This window comes from Pelophylax lessonae (assembly GCF_965119305.1).
Source record: "Pelophylax lessonae genome assembly, chromosome: 6".
NCBI classification, from domain to species: domain Eukaryota; kingdom Metazoa; phylum Chordata; class Amphibia; order Anura; family Ranidae; genus Pelophylax; species Pelophylax lessonae.
Genome location: NC_138773.1, coordinates 283,283,650 through 283,307,277, shown reverse-complemented (window position 1 = coordinate 283,307,277; position 23,628 = coordinate 283,283,650).

Genomic DNA, 23,628 nt, shown 5'->3' with positions numbered 1-23,628 from the left:
TTTGGAGGTCCATAGAGATAGGCATTGCTTCAAGACCAGTCAAAATCGTGGCAAAATCACGTCAAAATTGCGGCAAAAAAAGTGCGGTAAAATCACTGCAAAATTGCATGACTTTTAGGCTGCACAAGTGTGAAAGGGCCCTTATACTTACCTCCTCTGTGCAGTTGGCTTTGCACAGAGCAGCCCAGATTCTCCTCTTCTTGGGTCCCTGGCTGGAGCTCCTGGCCCCTCCCTTCAGTTGAGTGTCCCCACAGCAAGCAGCTTGCTATGGGGGCACCCAAGCAAAGATGCAGCTCTGTGTATTCATTCAGACACAGAACTGTCCTTCAGGCCTGCCCCTTCCCTCTCCTGATTGGCTAACTAAGTTTGATTGTCTCAACCAATCAGGAGGGAGAGTCCTTAGTGTCTGAGGCACTCATGGTCATCGCTGGATATCGATGGAGCCCAGGTAAGTATTTGGGGGGGGGGGGGGCTGCAGCATGCATTAAGATTTAAAAAACCTTCTTCCTTTACAACTGCTTTAACTTTTAGCATTACAGTAAACCCCCCTCCATCGCAGTGATAACGTTCCAAAAATATCCGCAATAAGTGAAAATCCGCGAAATAGAAATACCCTATTTAAATACACTGTAGGCATGTTTTTATAACTTTCGCTGTACTTTTAAAAGCATGTTAAGGTCTTTAAACACACTTTTAAAACAATAGAAACTCATTTAAACACACAAAAGATACTGAGAGACAGAGCAAGAGCAATGGAAAACACAAAAATACTTAATTAACAATGATTTAATTAGTAAAATAATATTAATAGGTCTTACAGAAAAAAATGCAAAATACCGGGACCGCGAAAACTGAACCGCGATGTAACGGGGGTTTACTGTACACCTTATAACACCTCCTCAGCAAGTATATACTGAAAAAGGTGCTGTGGTAGTTAGTAAAGAATAAAAAAACAGAGTTGTAGCAGCAATAATTAGGACCATCATAATATTTTATACTGCATATTATTACTCTATAGTCCTAATAAGGCTGAATGCACACAGTGTGCGGTGACAGACGTTTTACTGCATTGTAAATTCTCTGTCACCGCAAGGACACCCAGAAAACAATTGTTTCCTATGTGTCCCATTCACACTGCAACGCAGCCTAGGGCTGTGCTGAGATAAATTGTAGAAATGCTGCATTTTCTCGCAGTGTGTCTTACAGTATCGCATGGTACTGTATAGCAGTGCAGCACCATGAATGATGTGTACATTGTGTACCCCTCAAAAACAATTTGTACAAAACAAAAAAAAAGGAGCCACGTAATGCGTTAAATGACACACCACCCTGCCCCCTACCCCAGCCAGGAACGGACAGCTGCCAGACCGGTAAAGCACTCCAGAAGCTGTCTGTTATAGTGAAAATTTAGTTTGAAAGCTTCTTTAAAGCATTCAATGGGTTGCAGAAATACAAACAGCTATTAGGCCCCTTTCACACATGTCCGATCCTGTCCGTTACGTTTTCTGCTCAGCGGGGAATCGATCCGCTGATCCCCCACTGAGCAGGCGAACGGCAGCTCCCTCTCCGCTCTGTGTGCAGAGATGGAGGTGTCAGATCCCCGCTGTCCTCTATGGGGGAATTGGATGAGAACGGACCGCCTGTCTGTTCTCATCCAAACCGATCCGCAAGATGTATGGAAAATAGGGTTTCCATCTTTCCGGATTTGACGGACAGGATTGGATCCGATGTCAGCGGACATGTCTCCGCTGACATCCGATGCCCCATAGGGATGCATGGGGCATCCGATCAGATCCGCCTGAAAAACTGACAGGAAAAAACTGAACGGTCCGTTCGTGTGAAAGGGGCCTAAAGCCCCGTACACACACGCAGATCGTCATCATACAAACGTCGGCGGACGAAAGATCTGCCGATTGTACGCTTGTTAGTATGGTGCCTCCGACAGATGTCTGCACACAATCCGTGGACAAGAGTCTTTCTTGCAAACATGAAAATTTTTGTCTGCAGACACCAGAACGGACGATTGTTCGCCTGTCAGTACAGAAATCAGCCGACAGACCGCAGATTTGCAAGACTGGGCATGCTCAGAAAATAAAAAACACAGGGAAAGTTAACCATTACATGACATCACTTCTGCAGTCAGCTGAAGTCTGCGGACAAAATTCTTGTGCTGTCCTTGTGCTGTCTTTGCACTTTTCAACAGACACCGACATCCCGGGGAGAAAAGACGAACATTTGTATGACGACGATCTGTGTGTGTGTACGGGGCTTTAGGCATAGTGGGTTCATTTCAGTGCTGGACGGGATGACTAGAAACTAGTCCCGGTTCACACTTCCCGGTTCACACATGCTCCGAATTACATTCAATCTCTGTGATCGCACAAATGTGAATCGGCTCTAAAGGCAATAAATCTCTACTACTAAGCCAGTTAAACACATTTTAGACACTTTAATAAGGTAACAAGACTTTAAAATAAAATGCTAAAGTTTTGGTGCACATTCATCATTTTCTTTTTTTTGGTATTTTTTACAATATTATTTTAAATTTTGTATACAAGCTTAGAATTATATTTTTCAAATCATTTTTCCACCTGTGAAAATCGTTTACTTTACAAATAATTTATCAATAGAGAATGCTTTATTGACAGCACTCAGGGCATACCGGTCTATCGAACAAGCCATATTTTTATTTCTTTTTTATCTTGTTGCATATACAGTATGATCCCTTGCTGTTGGAAATGAATGCAGAAATGGTGAAATTAGAAATTTAGAATGATTATCATTTTAAATATAGGTAACATTAAATTTGACTTTAAAATACTAAACAAAAAGGTTACTTAATATATCAAAAATAATTAAATATACACAAGTGATATTGTTGCTATCAATTATAGATTTATATTATTTGCCTTTTATCTTTTATTTTACTATTTGCCTATTTGCTTATCTACCTTTTATTTATTATTTTATTATTTGCTTATCTACCTTTTATCTATTATTTTATTATTTGCTTATCTACCTTTTATTTATTGTTTTTCGTAATTTATGTTCCACTATGCCTCCCTCCTAGATTATAACGACCACAGTCTTCTGATTCCTCCTGTTTTGAATTGTATGGTAACTGTACTGTTTGCCCTCATGTTGTAATGCGCTGTGCAAACTGTTGGTGCTATATAAATCCTGTATAATAATAATAATAATAATACCAATCACATTTACTATTACATAGTTCAACAGATTTTTTTTTTTAATCACAGCTGGCAAATCTTGCTGTCAAACCTAACTGAATTATCTTTGTTTTGTTAAATTAATAAAGCAAAACAGATGTAAAAAAAAATGCAATAGTGTACAGCTGCTCTAGCAGCCAATCAGAATCCATGCCATGTAATACTTTATTTTATGTATATATATATATATATTTTTTTTTTTTTTTTTATTCCTTTTTTTTTAACATTTATATAGAAAATCCACATCTGTCAACGTCCTTTCATCTTGTACCTGGGACCCCCAGAGCTCATTCTAGTGATATACATTGGCTATATAATATAATATAATACACAGTAAACCCTCCTCCATTGCGGGGGTTACGTTCCGAACCCAGCCGCGAAAAGTGAAAATCCGCGAAATAGAAAAATCCTATTAAAATACACTGTAGGCATGTTTTTTTACTGTCACTGTACGTGTAAAAGCATTTTAAGGTCTTTAAACACACTTTTAAAACAATAGAAACTCATTTAAACACATAAAATATACTGAGAGACATAGCAAGAGCTATGGAAAACACAAAAATATTAAATTTTTAATGATTTATATAGTAAAATAACATTACAGAAAAAAACGCAATATACCGGGACCGCAAAAACTGAACCGCGATGGAGCGGGGGTTTACTGTATATATAATAATATATAAGCTCTAACGAGCAGGGCCCTCTAAATCCTCCTGTATTGAATTGTATTGTAACTGTATTGTCTCCCTCATATCAATTAAATATCAAATTTAATTTAATATACACAAGTGATATTGTTGCTACCAATTATAGATTTATATTATTTGCCTTTTATTTATTATTTTACTATTTGCTTATCTACCTTTTATTTATTATTTTATTATTTGCTTATCTACCTTTTTATTTTTTATTTTTCGTCATTTATGTTCCACTATGCCTCCCTCCTAGATTATAACGACCACAGTCTTCTGATTCCTCCTTTATTGAATTGTATGATAACTGTACTGTCTGCCCTCATGTTGTAAAGCGCTGCACAAACTGTCGGTGCTATATAAATCCTGTATAATAATAATAATATATAATTATATATAATTATATATATATATATATATATATATATATATTAGTGCTGTCAAAATTAGCGCGTTAATAAGTTTAAGGAAACTTTCACAACTGACATGGACAAACGGAAGGAAAAAACCAACACCACATGGCTGAGGGTTGCATCAGCACTGGACCCTAGGTTTAAGGACCTCAAATGTCTGAGCAGGGCTGACAGAGCTGAGGTGTGGAGTTCAGTCTGTGCCTTGCTCAAGAGGGAGGGGCTTGCACAGCCAGATAAACCAGTGACACTGACAACTGAACCACCTAAGAAGATAACATGTCTCATGTCTGTGCCAGAATCTTCATCTGATGATGATGAAGAGGACTGTATTGAGAAATGTGTGGAGCGCTACAAGGCAGAGCCCTCTATTGCCATAGAGGACTGTCCCCTGCAGTGGTGGTCCAATCATGAAGGGGCACACAGTGAGATGGCCTACCTTGCACGCATATACTTATCAACACCTGCCACATCCGTACCTTGTGAAAGATTGTTTTCACTCTCAGGACATGTTGTTCAGAAAAAGCGAGCTGCCCTGTCATCTGAAAATGTAAACAGGCTCGTCTGTTTGAGCAACTGGCTCAGTGCAAAGAAAGAGAAATAATCTGTGAGGAACCTGTGGGTTTTTTATATTCTTTTTCCCACCTGTTTGATAGACATGAACACGTTCTTTGTAAAACATGTCAATGTTCTTTATGCTCTGTTTAGGGTGATTTCAGTAATAATAAATGTACATTTAGGTTAGCATGTTTACAAGAAGTGAGCTGCCCTATCGTGCAAAAATGTAAGGTTTGTGTAAGTAAATTGAGTAAAGAAAGAGAAGTAATGGGAACCGTTTATTTCTATGTTGTTGTTTTTTCATGTGTATAATAGACATGAACAAGTTCTTTGATAAACATATGACTTTTGATACTATGGTCCCTTTGATAGATGTCCAGTCTTCATCCTATGTTAAGTATGGTTTCACTAATAATAAACATGCATTTGCATAAAGCGTCTATTTGTCCACTCCCATGTTGATTAATGTATTCAAAACTTGAAAAGTATTAATTTAAGGTACATTTAGAACTGATACAAATGTGCGATTAATCGCGAGTTAACTCATGACAATCATGCGATTAATCGCGATTAAATATTTTAATCGATTGACAGCCCTAATATATATATATAAAATATATAATATAGATGTATATTACACCAACATTGACTTTCTGTTAGGGCTTTACATAAAAACATGTTTCTTTTTTTCTTCTTTTTTTTTTATGATTACGACAATGCTTTTGGAAAATAATGCTTTTTGCTTTAAAGACATTTTAAACGAGCCGCCCCATAAAAGTGTCACATAAAACCCCCGAAGTACCCTCGCCCCCAAATGTGCGGAGATTTTCTGCACTGCGAATCTCAGTCTTCTTTCTACAGTGTCTCCTGCCATCTTTAGTTCACTTTCAACAACTGCATTTGCAAAATACATTAGCAGTCCATCAAAAAAAAAAAAAGAAGGAAAAAAATTCCCACTCCCACAGCCCGGTGGAAATGGCCCATTAATAGTAATTTCTGGCAGAAGGAGTTGAAAGGAAACAGCACAGGAAATGACCTAATCATTGTAGAATAGGACATTTCCCTGGTGTCCCAGCTGTTTGTGGGCTGACCTGAGCGTTAACCAGGAAACTGTGGGGTGGCATTATTAAACCTCAAAGGATTTCACTATTTTCACTGGTACACTGCAGGCAGGAATGTGCGGCCAAGGGAAAAAAAAGAAAAAAAAAAGATAAAAAAAGCAAATATCTTACACTGAGTTAGCGGGGATTAAGTGATCTGGTAAAATATATTTGAGGATAGCCCTAGGACACCTGGGTTAGATTGGAAACAGATGTGGATGGAGCAGCTTGTTATTACTGGTGCTGCGCTGTGCAGTCTCACTTGGTGTGTTACATAGAAAACATGAAGTCAGTTTTCTCAATCTGAAACACTGGAAAAATATGTTTAACCTTCTCGATGTGTGATTGAGAAAAAAAGGTGTTTTATTTGGTGGTGTTTTTTTTTTAAATATATACTGCGGTGGCCAGGGACAAGAAACTGAAAAAATAATGATATGATTGCTTCCTGCTGAGTATTATTATTTTATTATTATTCATTTAGAGCGTTAACCCCTTCAATTGGTCTTTACTGACTATTATAAAATTCGTATATATAAAATATTGTATGCATCACTGCATAACTGTGTGTCATATACAAATGATACAGGTAATATTCTAACCAATCACACAGGACATTTTTTTTTTTTTATTTATTTTGCCATGATATTCTAAATGGTATACTTTTTTTTATATATGCTGAAAAAGGTGCATGGGGATGGCAGTGCATGAATTTCATCTACCGCAAGAAATAACTTACTTTAAGCCTCCGTTCACATTAGGTCCAACTTAGGGGGCGACCTGTGAAGTCACGTGCAGCGCGACTTGCACGGACTTCACATAATGGAAGTCAATGCAAGTCGCCTCCCCGAAGTAGTACCGGACCCTTTTTCTAAGTTGGAGCGACTTGTGTCGCTCCTATTAGAACGGCTCCTGTACTACACAATGGGAGCGTGAGGACCGCGACTTGTCAGCCTGACAAGTCGCGGTCCAAGTCTTACCAGTGTAAATGCGGTCTTAGTCCCGCTTCCAGGGCCGTTTTTAATATTTATTGGACCCTGGGCAAACATTTTCTTGGGACCTCCCAAATCCACCTATAAACTATTTTTGGGCAGTGTGGGCTCAAGGGGCAGCTTCTTTGGGCCCCACACCAATGACTGGGCCCAGGGCAGCTGTCCCTTTTGCCCTGTGTTAAAGACGGCCCTGCCTGGTCCACACATATGCGATGCGGGAACCCTGTGCATCCACTGCGGGTTACTGCATTGCACTCGATTCGCAGGCAGTTCACACTTCCATATGCAAACTGCTGGGGGTGTCAATACAAAGTTAACAATGCCCCCAGATTATTTTGCATATTGCAGTGCGAACTGTCAGTTTGGATATGAATCGGATGGCATAGGTGTGAACACCCATGCAATCCGATTCTAGTGCGGACCAAAAACAAGGTCCTGTGCGACTTTGGTCCGAATGAGATGCGAATTCAGCCATACAATCTGAACGCATGCAAAGCACAGACATCGCATGTGATTTGAAATGCAGTGCGGTGGGAATCATATGTGATGTCTGACATTGCATGTGTGTGAACCGGCACTAAAGCTCAAATAAACTTTGATTTTAAATCCGCTTAATACATTTCTGGTGTGCTAAAGATGTGCAAACTCTTAAAGCAGTATTAAACACCAAAACAAGCTTTTATTATATTGCAGCTTACCAATTCTTAAATATAATGGCTGCATTAATTTCCCTTTTTAGGGCCCTTTCACACATTTGACGGAATCCGCTTGCTCGGCGGGTATCGATCCTCTGATCCCTGCTGAGCAGGCAGATGACAGGTCTCCACCCACTATGCTGAGATGGACCTGTCAGAGCCTCACTCTCATCTATGGGGAGTTCGGATGAAAACAGGTGGCCTGCCTGTTTTCAATCCGATCCGATCCGACCCTTTAGATGGATGGAAAATAGGGCCACAATCCATCTGGATTTGGCGGATAGGATCAGATCGGAGAGCGCCAGGTGTCAGTGAACATGTCACCGCTGAGATCCGCCGCTCTATAGGGGTTAATGGAGGGTCCAATCAGGTCCACCAAAAAGACTGACAGGCGGACCTGATCTGAAAGCCAGTGTGAAAAGGCCCTTAGACTTTCTTTCTTCTATTAACGCCAGCCATAGATGGTTCGAATCTCGGCCAGTCCCTGCTGAACTGGCCATGTATGGGTAACTTGATTGTACCCAAGTCAATCCTTTAATCAGCTTGGGTAGCATCCAGCATGTCAGATTTTTAGCATGCATTTATTGCCAGCGGCTATAGCCGCTATCAGTAATCACTGTGTTCTCCTGGCAGGGACGGCCCACCTGGAGAAAAAAAAAGCTCTGCAGGAGGATTTCCCCCATCTGTGTTAATGTGGGAATAGAGGGATTTCCTTTCCTGAAACGAAAGAAATTAGCATAATTTGTAGCCTGCCTTATTCATGCAAAACCTTTATCCCAAAAGGAAAACAAACTGTTTGTTGTAACTGCTTATAAAGTGTGATCTGGAGTTTGGCTTCAATTTGTATGTGTATCTAAATCTTCTAAAAACTTTAACAGGAGCCAATGGCTCCTGCTGATGTCTCAACCAATGAGGAATGAGAGGCTTGAGAGAAGCTCAGCTCTTGTGCACATCACTGGATTGAAAGGGAGCTCAGGTGAGTATTGGGGGGGGGGCTGGGGGTGCTGCACACAGAAGATTATTTACCTTTAGCCATTACAACCACTTAAACTTAGTTCACATTAAAGTCCCATACTCGCTACAAGTAAAGAGCTATACTATGCCCACTCCCCTGAACACCCTTCCTGATAAGCTGCAGCACAGGAAGCAGGTATCTGATAAAGCTAAAAAAAAAAAAAAAAAAAAAATTCCACCCGTTTGCTTTGAGGGAAGGGCCATACACACTATAAGATTTTCTGAAGACTTTTTCCTTCAGATTTACCTTTTCTATGTGGTGAAAGGGCCTGCCAGATTGCATACAAATTGAAAGTGTTTAGGTCTGACCTCATATTATATGGTTTTGGTAAATCTAAAGGAAAATGTCTTCAGAAAATCTTATAATGTGTATGGCCCAATAGGATGTCAACCAACTCATCTTCAGATCTTCTATGTCTATTTTCAAGCAGCATGGCTTGCATACACTCTGTTTAGATCCAGTTCCATTATGAATGCATTAATGGGAATTGAGATACTCATGTATCCAATCCCAATGTAGAGGAGGTATCATGTCTATAAATTGCTTCCTATAGTGGTGGCAGAAAGCAGCTGGTTCACAGGACAAACCAAACATAATCACATTTAAGCGCTAGATGAGTCCAAAAGGGTGATGATGGTAACCACACACAAAGTCAATTGAGCGTGCAACACCCTTTGTTGATGATGTGTAGAAATTGTTTATTAAAAATATTAGCAAAAGAAACCTCCAGACTGCGGTATGAAACTCAAAGGAGTAAGGTAAGGTACCTCACAGTTAAAGCGGAGTTCCACCCAAAAGTGGAACTTCCGCTTTAGGGAGTCCTGACCCCCCGACATGCCACATTTGGCATGTCATTTTTTGGGGGGGGGAGCGGGTACCTAGTTTTGACAGGTACCCGCTCCCACTTCCGCTCGGAGCGCTGCAGCGCCCTGAGCGGAAGTTCTCCTCTCCCCCTCCCTCCCTGAAATCTTCTGGGACACGTCAGAGGTCCCAGAAGATTGCCGGCCAATCACGGCGCGCAGCGCGACTCGCGCATGCGCAGTGGGTACCCGGCTGTGAAGCCGCAAACTGTAACAGCCGGGTGCCCACAGCAGTGATGCCGGCGCCGAGGGAGAGGATCGAGGCTTCCGGCGGCCGCATCGCTGGACCGTTGGACAGGTGAGTAAATGGCTGGAACTCCGCTTTAAGCCTCGTACACACGCAACGATTATCAGCCGACCGGTCGGCCGTCTTTTGTCCAGTGTTGTTGTGTTGGTTGAAATGTGCTCTAGACTGCACACGAATTTTATCGGCCAACAAAACTAACTTCAGAAGTGATGTCATGTTCTGGTTTACTTTTCGTGTGTTTTTTCTTCTCTGAGCATGCCCAGTCTTGCTCATCTGATTTTTGTCTGCTGAAATCTGTACTGACTGACGGAAAATCGGCCGTTCTGTTGACGGCCAACAAAAATTTTATAGCATGCACACCAGATTTTGTTCGGCCGAAAAGTCACAGCCGGTTGTCGGAAGCATCATACTAACAAGCCGAAAATCGGCCGATCAGACGTTGGCCGAAAATTCACGTTGTGTGTGTACGAGGCATTAGCTCGCTGTGGGGAGCGTGTTACCAACCAGGTCTGTACAGCAGTGCAGGCAGCCTCACTATGGTCATAGCTGTGGAGATGGAAAAAGTGTCCAGGGGGAAGAATGCAGAGAGGGAGACCCAGGTCACAAGGTGCCCATGGTGAACGGGCAAGAAGAAGTGTGGTTTTATACCGGCATCTCGATCTCAAGGCCTGAGCTCCGCCGTGAGTTCGCACCAGGATGAGATCCGGACGTGACATCAGGCTTTCAAAAGGAAGCCGACCAGGACAAGGCTTGAGACGCTGGTGGTGAAGGCTGCAACCACTGGTGGAGCGCAGATCACAGATGTGGAGGGGGGAAGAGCAAGCAAAGCTTGCTGTTACAATCTGTTGTCCTGACAACGTGTTTCGGGCGGGGCCCTTCCTCAGGTCATGTGATCTGGACAGCAGATGGGTTTTAAATAGGGACTGGCATGGGAACAATTGCCATTGTCTTAAATTAGCCACATTTCTTTTATGTAAATGAATATATAAAGAGATAAAAGGTTATATATAAAAATTGATATGTACATATATGTGAAGCTGCAAAGGATATTTTTGTGCTGTTAGTTCCCAGGACTGCAGGATGTAAACACAACTCTGGAAGACTGCAGGCTGTGCAACTGGAAACTGATATTACATAGTTAGTTACATAGTTAGTCCTATACCCACAGTTGATCCAGAGGAAGGTGAAAAGAAAACCCCAGCAAAGCATCATCCAGTTTGCTCCCAAAGGGGAAAAAATTTCTTCCTGATCCCCCGAGAGACAATCAGATTTTCCCTGGATCAACTTTACCTATAAAGGTTAGTACCCAGTTATATTATGTACATTTTGGAAAGAACTCAGGCCTTTTTTAAAGCAATCTTCTGAGCTGGTCAGTAGTTGATTAGTTAATTATATAACTAATCAATTTAAAAGACTAATAGAGGTTCAGTTACTAAAACTGGTATGTGCAAAATCTGGTGCAGCTCTGCATAGAAACCAATCAGCCACCATTTTTTTTTGTGAAAGCTTAATTGAAGAAACTTAACTTAAGCCTCGTACAAACGCAACGATTATCGGCCGTGAATTTTCAGCCAACGTCCGATCGGCCGTTTTTTGGCTTGTTAGTATGATGCTGCCGACAACCGACTCCGACTTTTTGGCCGAAAGGCTAAAAAGTTTTTGTTGGCCGTCACCACAACGGCCGATTTTCCGTCAGTCAGTACAGATTTCGGCAGACAAAAATGTGATGAGCAAGACTGGGCATGCTCAGAGAAGAATAAACACACGGAAAGTAAACCATCACATGACATCACTTCTGCAGTAGAATTTTGTTGGCCGAGAAAATTTGTGTGCAGTCTAGAGCACATTTCAACCAACACAACAACACTGGACAAAAGTCGGCTGATCGGTCGGCCGATAATCGTTGCGTGAGTACGGGGCTTTACACTCTACTGTTTTAGTAAATCAACTCCATGGAAAATCCCCCCACCCCTCCCCCTGGCTTTTATATCAAGATAAAAGCATAGCAAAATTTATATCTGAATGCCACTTGTGAATTTTGGGGTATTTATTTAACCTTATTTCCAAATTTGGTGATAAAAACGTTGTCCCAAACACACTTTTTTATTCCTTCAAAATTTGCTCACAAATTGCTCACAATCAAATCTATAAATCAAATATATTTCACAGGAAAAATAATCTCCATTTATTGTCACAATTCCTGAGAACTCCAAGGATCTGGCTCTGGGACAGAGGATTGTTGAGAAACATCCCATGCTCTCTGCTGTAGATGTTGGATAAATAAAGTAGAGTTGTTATTGCTAACTGTCCCTGATTTCCAGGAATAGCAATTCGAATTAAAAAGTCTACCTGGCAACATTTGTTCAGAAATGAATACAGCTCTGATTCTGATAAGTTCACCTTTAGTAAAAAAAAATAATAAAGGCACTTTTTTACCTGAAAAATCACGTGCATTTATTTTATTTATTTATTTATTTTTTTACTAAAGGTGTATTTATCAGCTATAGAGGTGTACTAACTTCTAAACAAATGTTGCCAGGTACACATTTTATTTCAAATTGCTCTTTTTAAACTGGAGAATGCAAAGCAATGTCAGTCTCCTGCAGATGCTGCTGACAGCTCTCTGCCCGTGCCTCCATATGAGCAGACAGTTACTCAGGTACTGAAAATTTGTTCTTTTCCTTTTCCCCCTTTCCAAGTTAGTGGGATACTCCTAAGTTTTAATAGAATTTTTTGTAGGGGGTGGCTGCCCCAGAGCCAATGGGGACATGGCTCATTTTTGGTGGGGGGTGGATGTAGCACCCTCCAAGGTAGGGGCTAGGAAAAGCATATATGTAGCCCTGTCTGCTTATCAGGGGGGCCGGATCTGTTAGCTAATCTGTCACATGCTTCCAGGTGTGGCCTGTTGAGTCTGGGGAGTTTCCCCACTGTATCCAATGAGGGACCTTGTTGGACAGTGTAGGAAACCTAGCCAGTAGCGCACCAGGGTTTATGACTGTCCCAGTGGGCGGGGATTGCCGTAGTGCACCCTGGAAATAAATCTGGAGGAAGCATGTGACAGAGTGTCTTTTGGCGGGAGCATCAGTCCCAGGAGGAGGTGACGGCTGTCTCATGCTAAAAGGTGAAGGTGGTCCAGGCAGTCGGCCTAGGGGCCAGAGGTTGAGCTGGGCTGCAGATAATCCAGAGTGTGCTTACCGAGTGGAGCTGCTGGGCAGAGATCTTCTGGAAAAACAGTGTCGTGAGTATTTAAGATCTGTCCAGCGGTCTGCCTAGGAAAGGGGACCACTCCAGAGAGGTCAAGGGGGATCCAGGAAGCCAGCTAACCAGGAGAGTACAGTAAAGGGGGTGCCAAGTAAAAAAGCCCTGAAGTTTGGCAATTAAAAGGGGCGCCAGGAAGGGTCCTGAAGTGTTCAGCGATACAGATTGCACTACAAGTCAGCTACCCTAGGAAGGAGTACCTCAGGGGGCTCAAGGACTTTTCCACAGTCAGAGGTGAAGTCATAGTAAGCGGCCTAGCCATGACCAGCGTCAGACAGCGCTAATCAGCGTCAGTAAGCGTTAACCAGCATCAAGCAGCCTTTTTGTACAGTCCCTGCCTATTTGTGCATAGTTCAGTTGTTGGAGTATCCCACTTATCCCTTCTCCTATCCAAGTTCTCAAATATACCTAAAAACCCAAAGAAACTGGACTGGTTCTTGTCTGAGGTATTCACACTTGGGAAACATGCTTAAAGGTACTACTGTTGCTAGCGGTAACCCAGGGGGACCCACACTCAGCAGCTACCTTGGAGTAGTGCTACACAAGGATAATGGAACATAAAGAAGAGGCATTAAAAAGACCAAAAGAAACCATTGTTGTGTCCACTTTCACTTGGCAGCCAGTTCCTATGGCCCAGTAGCTGATAGGAGGTGGTTTCACCTGATAGGAGGAGGTTTCTTCTTTATACCCTGATCCAAGTTATAATTCCTAAAGACAACTTTTATCATTTTGCCTATCAAAATAAGATTTATCTGCACTATCTGGTATGTTCTATTTTTCTCTTTTTAACAAATTTAGGTAAGTAAAAGGGGCTTTTAGTTTACTTTTTCAGCTAATCCTAACAAATAAGTTATGGTGGTGGTAGAAGCAAAGAGGTTGATTTACCAAAGGCTAACAGGCTGTTAAGTTTGCAAGAGAAATTTCACTTTGCAAGGGAATTTTCCCCAGAGCTTAGTGAATGTAGTGAATTTCCACTTGGTGAGGAATACCCAATCATATGTAAAGAAAATAAAAATACCAACAATTTTGCTTGCGCACGTTTGGATGATGGAAGTCAGCAGAGCCGCCTCATTCACTAAGCTTGGGGAAAATACCTTTTTAAAGTGCAATTTCCCCTGCATAGTAAACAGTTTTTTGCCAATCAACCTGAAAGGATGGGTGGGGGTGTGACTTGGTGCCTAATATCAATTTCAATCAGAAAAATTCTTAAAAATATTGGATTGGATTGGATGGGATTGGTTCAAAGTATTGGAAAACCTATGTGGAATTTTAGGAGTAAATAAGCATATAAGAGCCCCAATTAAAACAAAAAAAAGGGCCTCTCCATAAAGCAAAATAATACAATTTTAACGCAAGCACAGAATGAACAGAGAGAATGTACTCAGATGATCCCAGCCCAACCAACACTCAACTCTCTATACAATGTCACTGCAGCTTCACCCTCGTCTCCCCATAAATCTATTACAATTTATCATTACTGATGGCGAATCTAGAGCCCAGTGATTGACACGTATGGAGAGCTCAGCAAAAATGTAAAAGACAAGCTCCAGTAACTCAAACATACATCTCTGTCAATAACTTTAACCCTTAGCATTCTACCGAGCACTGTTTTATTTTTTTACTTGGCGGTTCCTTTAAGAAAAAAAAATATTTAATTGCATTTACCCAGGTTTTCTAGTACAGCGTAAAAATGATCCTTTTATTTCCAAACCATGCCATCTATTCCCCTTCATGTTTGTTGCAAAACAAAGGATTATATATTATGACGGCACTGAAAAGGGTTAACCTTAACAAGGAAAAGGGAAAAAAAAATGAAATTAACTACAGTAAAAAACCCTTGAAATACAATGACACCAGCCCCGCACTCTCCCAGAGAAAACACGATGATAAACCACCACAAAGACGAGTGTTATGAATTTTATTAATGACTAGAAGACAGTGCGCAAAACATCAAAGGTCTGCGGAAAAGATTAATGACCCCGTGTGAGACTGTTTAATTACCTCCAGCTAATTAGATTCTTGACCAAATTTTTAATATCTGCATTCCTTCTAAAGCCTAATTGAGACTCCACATTATTTATCAATCTTTCAAAAAGGCCTGAGCGAACCGCTTTTTGTGCAATTTTTTCCCCGGTGCCCTTTGACTCCTTTTATGGTCAATTATTAAATAAATAGGAAAGTAACTATTCTGTCTGCAGTGTGTGAGCCAAGCACTTTAAGCTTGTTTATCTTGACAGCTGATATTCTTTGTATGGTTAGGATATATTTTTTATATATATATTTATATATATATATATATATATATATATATATATATATATATATATATATATATATATATATATGTATATTATATATATATATATATATATATATATATATATATATATGTATATTATATATATATATATATATATATATATACAATAAAAGGAGTAGGCATAAAATATATATCTAATAGAAAACCCACTCACCCAGCGCTAAAACAATATAAATCTCTCACTATATATATTGGATATATATATATATATATATATATATATATATATATATATATATATATATATATATATATATATATATATATATATATATATATATATATATATATATATATATATATAGATAGATATATACATATATATATATATACACACAATGAGGAAGATAAGTATTTGATCCCCTGGTGATTTTGTACATTTGCCCACTGACAAAGAAATGATCAGTCTATAATTTTACTGGTAAATTTATTTTAACAGTGAAAGACAGAATAACAACAAAAAGATCCAGAAGAACGCATTTTAAAAAAAGTTATAAATCGATTTGCATTTTAATAAGTGAAATAAATATTTGACCCCCTTCGCAAAACATGACTTAATACTTGGTGGCAAAACTCTTGTTGGCAATCACAGAGGTCAGACGTTTCTTGTAATTGGCCACCAGGTTTGCATACATGTCAAGAGGGATTTTGTCCCACTCCTCTTTCCAGATTCTCTCCAAGTCATTAAGGTTTCAAGCTGGTAACTCAAACCTTCAGTTCCCTCCATATTTTCTATGCGATTAAAGTCTGGAGACGGGCTAGGCCACTCCAGGACCTTAATGTGCTTCTTTTTGAGCCACTCCTTTGTTGCCTTGGCCATGTGTTTTGGGTCATTGTGATGCTGGAATACCAATCCACAACCCATTTTCAATGCCCTGGCTGAGGGAAGGAAGTTCTCACCCAAGATTTGACGGTACATGGCCCTGTCCATCGTCCCCTTGGTGTGGTAAAGTTGTCCTGTCCCTTTGGCAGAAAAACACCCCCAAAGCATAATGTTTCCATCTCCATGTTTGACGGTGGGGATGGTGTTCTTGGGGTCATAGGCAGCATTCCTCCTCCTCCAAGCATGGTGAGTTGAGGTGATGTCAAAGAGCTTGATTTTGGTCTCATCTGACCACAACACTTATACCCAGTTCTCCTCTGAATCATTTACATATTCATTAACAAACTTCAGATGGGCCTGTACATGTGCTTTCTTGAGCAGGAGGACCTTACGGGCGCTGCAGGATTTCAGTCCTTAAAGCGGAGTTCCGGCCTATTTTGCAACTTTAGCAATTCCTGGAGTGCTCTCTATGCTGATAAACAATTGGGCATTTTCAATTTTTTTCGGGGGTCCCTTACCTTATTTTCAGGGCATTTTTGATTGTACTTCCTCCTTCTCCCCCCTCTGTGGCCGCGGCCACCGACATCACTTCCGCCTTTGCATTGCATCCTGGAAGCGGTTCCCTGGAATCAGGAAGAAGGACACAGCAGATTACATGTTAAGTTAAAAAAGATATTTGAGGCCGGAACTCCGCTTTAATGGCGTAGTGTGTTACCAGTTGTTTTCTTGGTTACTATGGTCCCAGCTGCATTGAGAAAATTGACAAGATTCTCCAGTGTAGTTTTGGGCTGATTCCTCACCATTCTCATGATCATTAAAACTCCAAAAGGTGAGATCTTGCATGGAGCCCCAGACCGAGGGAGACAATTATTTTATATTTCTTCCATTTGCGAATAATCACACCCATTGTTGTTACCCTCTCACCAAGTTGCTTGGTGAAGGTCTTGTAGCCCATTCCAGCCTTGGTAAATTTACAATCTTGTCCCTGACATCCTTGGACAGCTCTTCGGGCTTGGCCATGGTAGAGAGTTTGGAGTCTGATTTATTGATTGCTTCTGTGGACAGGTGTCTTATACAGGTAACAAGCTGAGATTAGGCACACTCCCTTTAAGGGCTCTTTCACACAAGCGGACCGTTCAGATCCGCCTGTCTGTTTTTTTTGGCGGATCTAAACGGTCCCCCCATGCATCCCTATGGGGCATCGGATGTCAGCGGAGACATTTTCGCTGACATCCGATCCGTCAAATCTGGACGGATGGAAACCATATTTTCCATCCGTCCAGTGGATCGGATCGGATGGGATCAAATGAGAACAGACCGATGGTCTGTTCCCATCCGATTTACCCATAGAGATGCATGGGGAACTGACAGCTGTGTCTCCGCACATAGCGCGGAGACACAGCTGTCATCCTCCTGCTCAGTGGGGGATCGGCAGATCGATCCCCCGTTGAGATAAACGGAGTCCGTCCGACGGACGGAGTGTATGAAAGGGGCCTTAGAGAGTGCTCCTAATCTCAGTTCATTACCTGTATAGAAGACACCTGGGAGCCAGAAATCTTGCTGATTGATAGGGAATAAAATACTTATTTCACTCATTAAAATTCAAATCAATTTATAACTTTTTTGAAATGCGTTTTTCTGGATATTTTTGTTGTTTTTCTGTCTCTGACTGTTAAAATAAATTAAAATTATATACTGATCATTTCTTTGTCAGTGGGCAAACGTACAAAATCAGATGGGGATCAAATACTTTTTTCCCTCACTGTATATATATTATTCCGCTATATATATATATATATATATATATATATATATATATATATATATATATATGTGTGTGTGTATATGTGTATATTTTTTTTTTACTAAAATAAATTTAGTGTGTGTTTATTTTAAGCCAGCCTCATGAAGTATTATACTAAGCTAGTATTTATTTTGCTTTTCGTTTTTTTTTCAGGTATTAACCTACTTTTTGTGTTACGTTACATGCTGTGCAGAGTGCTTTTAGCATCGTAGATAAGAACACCAGTGCACAATCCAGACATCCTAAGTTTCCCGCAATTGGGCTGTGGCTCCCTGACACCCGCAAATATCTCAGCTGTCAGCCTTAGCAGCCCGAGGCTGTATGCCCGAGCATTACTATGAAGAATGAAGCCAATGCTTCCTGTATAGTTCTGGCTCCTGTCACAGATGGAGCGATATCAAATGCACCATCAGTTCCAGCCAGCAGTACCCACCATCAGTACCTGCCAGCAGTACCCACCATAAGTACCCACCATAAGTACCCACCAGCAGTAACTACCAGCAGTACCAGCCTACAGTACCCACCATCAGTACCAGCCCTGGAGGACAGCCAGCAGCAGCCACCAGCTATACTCACCTGGGGGACAGCAGCAGCCAGCGACACCTGCAGGAGTCCTGAGGAAGAAGTGAAGATTGAGGTCAGTTGAGGTGCAAGTAAACCATAGTGCATCCATGTGAAAGCAGCCTTAGGCCCCTTTCACACGATCGGTCTGTGCATTAGCATGTGTAAATTTTTGCAATGTGTTTAATAACTAGTTGTGTTCTGTCATACTAAAATGTTATGTATGAACAAGGGCATGACATTTTCTGGCTGCCTAAGTCACATGTGCTAGGGGTGCAACTAGCCCCCAGCACATAATTGTAAATATCCCAGCATGTGTAGTGTTTCTTACTCCTACCACCATGACCACTTCAAATCACTGAAGTGGTCGTGGTGGCTAGAGTGTTCCTTTAATATCTCTCAGAAGAAGTAAACCTCTGTATACTGATTCCATTTCATTTGATCATCCTCTAAATTGGGGGGGCGCGGAGTGCCAACTCCCTGAAATGAGTTTACCACCTCCCTGAAATTAGTTTTTGCAGGTTGGGATGTCTGTCAATCTGAGTGTAGTATTTTAACAAATTTATTGTGGTGAATAGAGAAGCTTGAGTAGGAGGCTTGAGCAGCCTTGAAATGCAAAGTTCTGCCCCCCCCCGACATCCAGATGACATCACTTCCAGTCTGCTCTCCATCCCACAAGAAGCTCTCCACCATCTTGTTGTTTTCCACTTCCTCATCTAAGCTGTCATCCAGCATGACTGTCCAGGCTGTAAGTTGTAAGAAGAGGCTTCCCATCTCAGATGCATGAGCTGACCGGTTATGGATTACATACAAAAACTGCCATTTCTTCTTCTCATGTGAGTTACGAATTTATAAGTGTTTCTCGGTACTGTTAATACTGCACTTAGTTTGGTGCCCCCCGGTGTGTTCGTTTTGTCTTGCAGGAGTATCCATCCACCCAGAACTTTTATATTGGTCTGAGGTTCCCTGACGTTGTGAGACTGTTCATAGGAAGCCCTTACTATGCGATGAGCCTGAATTTAGCTGTTACAATGTGAGTTGCCATTTGTCTTTTCACCACAATAAATCTGTTAAAATTCTGCACTCAGATTGTGCACTGCTGTTCTTCTTATCTGTTTGCCTAGAAATACTTCAGTATCTTCAGAGGTGCTGCATCTGATGCATTGAGATCAGCAGAAAGTTACCCGAATGCTTCAAGTGGACTTCATGAACTCTTTGCTGTTCTGCATAGACATTTATGTACACACAAACACTTAATGCTCCATATACCCCATTACTACTTTCGGCATCGTAGCACAACAGCTGGTGTCAGAATAGCTAGTTTGCAGAACAGGTTACTTGAAGGGAAGAATGATATTGTGGATACGGGGGTACCTTTGGTCAGGGGCATAGCCCCATCCACTAAATTACTAAAAAGTAAATTAAAGAAGGAGGGAATGACCACTCTGCAAAGTGAATGGCCACCTTGCTAATTCATTTTTGCTTGAACATGATTGGCTATATTAATGTGGAGAAAAGCCTAATTATATATTTTTTAAAATGTTCCCTTCCCCTCCCCCAAACCACCCTGCCTAACCAGTATAAAAACGATTTGTTTACTTACATATTTTTAATCTGATCCAGTCATTACTATCAGCAATCACAGCACTGTATTCAACTCCTTCGGCCCAAGTATGCACAGAGGAAATGCCTTCACATCTATTCTCCATTACAAAAGGTATCAGACAAGTTTGCCCCTTGTCACCCCCCCCCCCACTAATTTTCAACCTGTTCATGGAACCATTAGCAGAGAAAATAAGGACCGACCCAGCCATACACAGGGTCACAATAGGAACATTAACGCACAAAATAAGTCTATTTGCGAATTATGTTATTTTCACGATAACAAACCCGACATCCTCCCTGCCACAAATATAAAAGATCCTTGGAGATTTCAGGAAAGATCTCATACTATAAGGTTAATAAATCCAAATCCCAGGTTTTTAACATTGGAGTAGACAGATTTGTGAGAAATCTCCTGGAATCTTCCTAATCTTACCCTTGGAAAGACTCAGGGATTGACTATCTGGACATTACACTCACTAAAAGCACAAAACAGCTATTTAATAGCAACTTCATCCCCTTCAAGCAACAATTCATTCAAGAACTGACCTGGATAACCTAGCTAAATATGAGTCCTCCTGGGCCTGCCGTCTTGTGGCATTTAAAATGCTAACCCACCCGAAGCTACTATATCTTTTCAGAACTCTTCCAATTGACATTCCCAAGTCCTACCCTAAATCATTACAACTCAACCTGAATAAATATGTATCGCAAGGGAAAAAACCCCGGAGTGCTAATAATATTTTATTCAAACACAGAAATACAGGCGGCTCTGCAGTGATAAATATAGTAGACTACTACCACGACACAATACTAGAACAACTAAAAGACTGGTTCAAGCCAACTCCATCTACACTGTGCGAAGACATAGAATGAGAAATGGTACCTTATAAAAATATACACCCATGGCTATGCAGTAGATATCCTAGCTTGGGCCATCTTTAATATTGATTGGACCCTGGGCAAACATTTTCTTGGGCCCTCCCAAATCCACTTATCAACTCTTTTCAGGCAGTGCGGGCTCAAGGGGCAGCTACTTTGGGCCCCACAACAATGACTGGGTCCAGGGCAGCTGCCTCTTTTACCCTGTGTTAAAGACGGCCCTGATCCTAGCTCTAAGATTCCCTCTCACTATCCACCCACTATTAAAGCCTCAGCACAGGCATGGTGGAGGCTTACGACATCCATTTGGGATGAGACCCCTTTAACGGAACTAAGTCATCCAATCAATATTCTGAAATACCTCATTCCAGACATCCACCTAGCTAACTGGCCTAATGAATCCGAAAAAAAAACACTTAACATATTATTCGATAGGGGAACTCTCAAATCATTTAACCGACTAGTTCAAGAATACAATATACCCCTCTCCGATTTCTTCCAATACATGCAAATACACAACTGTATCAAATATAACCCTGAGAGCAAATCCGCCATCTCAATATAAGTAAAAGACTACCTATACCTGAACTCACATGGAAAGAAAGGTATATCGCTGGTCTACTTCACACTTAGGGAAAAAGCAGTATTCACAAAAATTCCCCCTATAGTTCAATGGGGAAGAGACCCGCAAAGCCAATATCCCCCAAAGCAATGGAAAAAGAAACTCAACTCTATTTACAAAGCCACCATATGCACCGCATTATGGGAAATAACCCAAAAATGTACCCAAAGATGGAATTTGACCCCTTCAATATTAGCTCACTATAAAGGGAAGGGAATACTCCCCCCACTATGTTGGAGGAACTGTGGCCAAACAGGAACACTTCTATACATGATGTGAGAATGCCCCCATATAAGAAATTTATGGAAAGAAATCTTTTCTATCAACACTATTGTAAGACCCCCAAATACACCCTTCTCCAGAACTTGCAATTCTAAATTTGAATAGTGAACAGGTACCCCCTGTTGGCAGAAAAGTAGTAATACACATACTTTTAGTAGCTAGCCTCTCAATAACAAATAAATTCTCCTGCAACACAGACACATGTATGTCACAAATTGTCAGCAGGCATAAATACAGATGTGAGAAATAGTCCATCAAAAGAGTCCATAAGGTTGGATAGGTGTCCAGTGAAAAGGGTGAAACCACACACCACTTTCAACGTGTCTAATTCCACAGGTGCCACATGCAAAGAGCTCAAGATCTGCTTACCAGAGCTCATAGGATTATGAGCATAACACACATGTCCACAAATGGGCCAACCAAAATCGACCATGTGTAGCGTAATACCACTATTCTTGGGCGGATGACCTCGAGCTGAAATAGGAGCCTCTCGGTGTTCCACGTTCCAAAAAAAGAAGGGTACGATAGCGTAGTACGTCCACACAAGTTTATTAAACATAGGTTAAAAGAAACACTTACATTGTAAAAAAGAACAAGCGCTTGTAATAGTCTAATACCGCCCGACTTCCGGGTCGCGGCGTGCTGACGTCACCACGACGCGACCCGGAAGTCGGGCGGTATTAGACTATTACAAGCGCTTGTTCTTTTTTACAATGTAAGTGTTTCTTTTAACCTATGTTTAATAAACTTGTGTGGACGTACTACGCTATCGTACCCTTCTTTTTTTGGAACGTGGAACACCGAGAGGCTCCTATTTCAGCTCGAGGTCATCCGCCCAAGAATAGTGGTATTACGCTACACATGGTCGATTTTGGTTGGCCCATTTGTGGACATGTGTGTTATGCTCATAATCCTATGAGCTCTGGTAAGCAGATCTTGAGCTCTTTGCATGTGGCACCTGTGGAATTAGACACGTTGAAAGTGGTGTGTGGTTTCACCCTTTTCACTGGACACCTATCCAACCTTATGGACTCTTTTGATGGACTATTTCTCACATCTGTATTTATGCCTGCTGACAATTTGTGACATACATGTGTCTGTGTTGCAGGAGAATTTATTTGACATAGCACCATCTGTTATTGTGGGTTTACCTTATTTTGTTCATACTGGGTGACTCTGGTTTTCCATCAATTTAGCGCAGCTCTCCCTTTACATCTTCTATTTAGTGACTCCCACTACAGCTGCTGCTTTTTCTTTGGCTTAGCGCGGTTATTTACTTTATACTCTCAATAACAAGATTATGGAAAATATCCCCACCTCCAAAAATGCTAGATGTAATCAACTTGACCCAAACCCACTGCACATATGAACTCTTATTTACAACGGATAGAGAAACCTATCAATGAGAAAGTAATGCATGGTTCATGTGGACCAAATGGTATGAGAAATATACTAACTGACTTTTTGTCTAAAAGTGGACAAATACCCTACCGTAAGTTTAACACTAATAAGGTATGCACTGTTTAAGTTCAAAAGTTTAACAAAAGCACCAATGTTTACTTCTCCTTATGTACCTTTTTTTCTTTTTTTCTCTTCTCTTTCTATGAAAAAATTCAATAAAAATATTGAAAATAAATCTGCTCCAGTCTAGTCACAAGTTTAGCACTCTGTCCAAAACAAT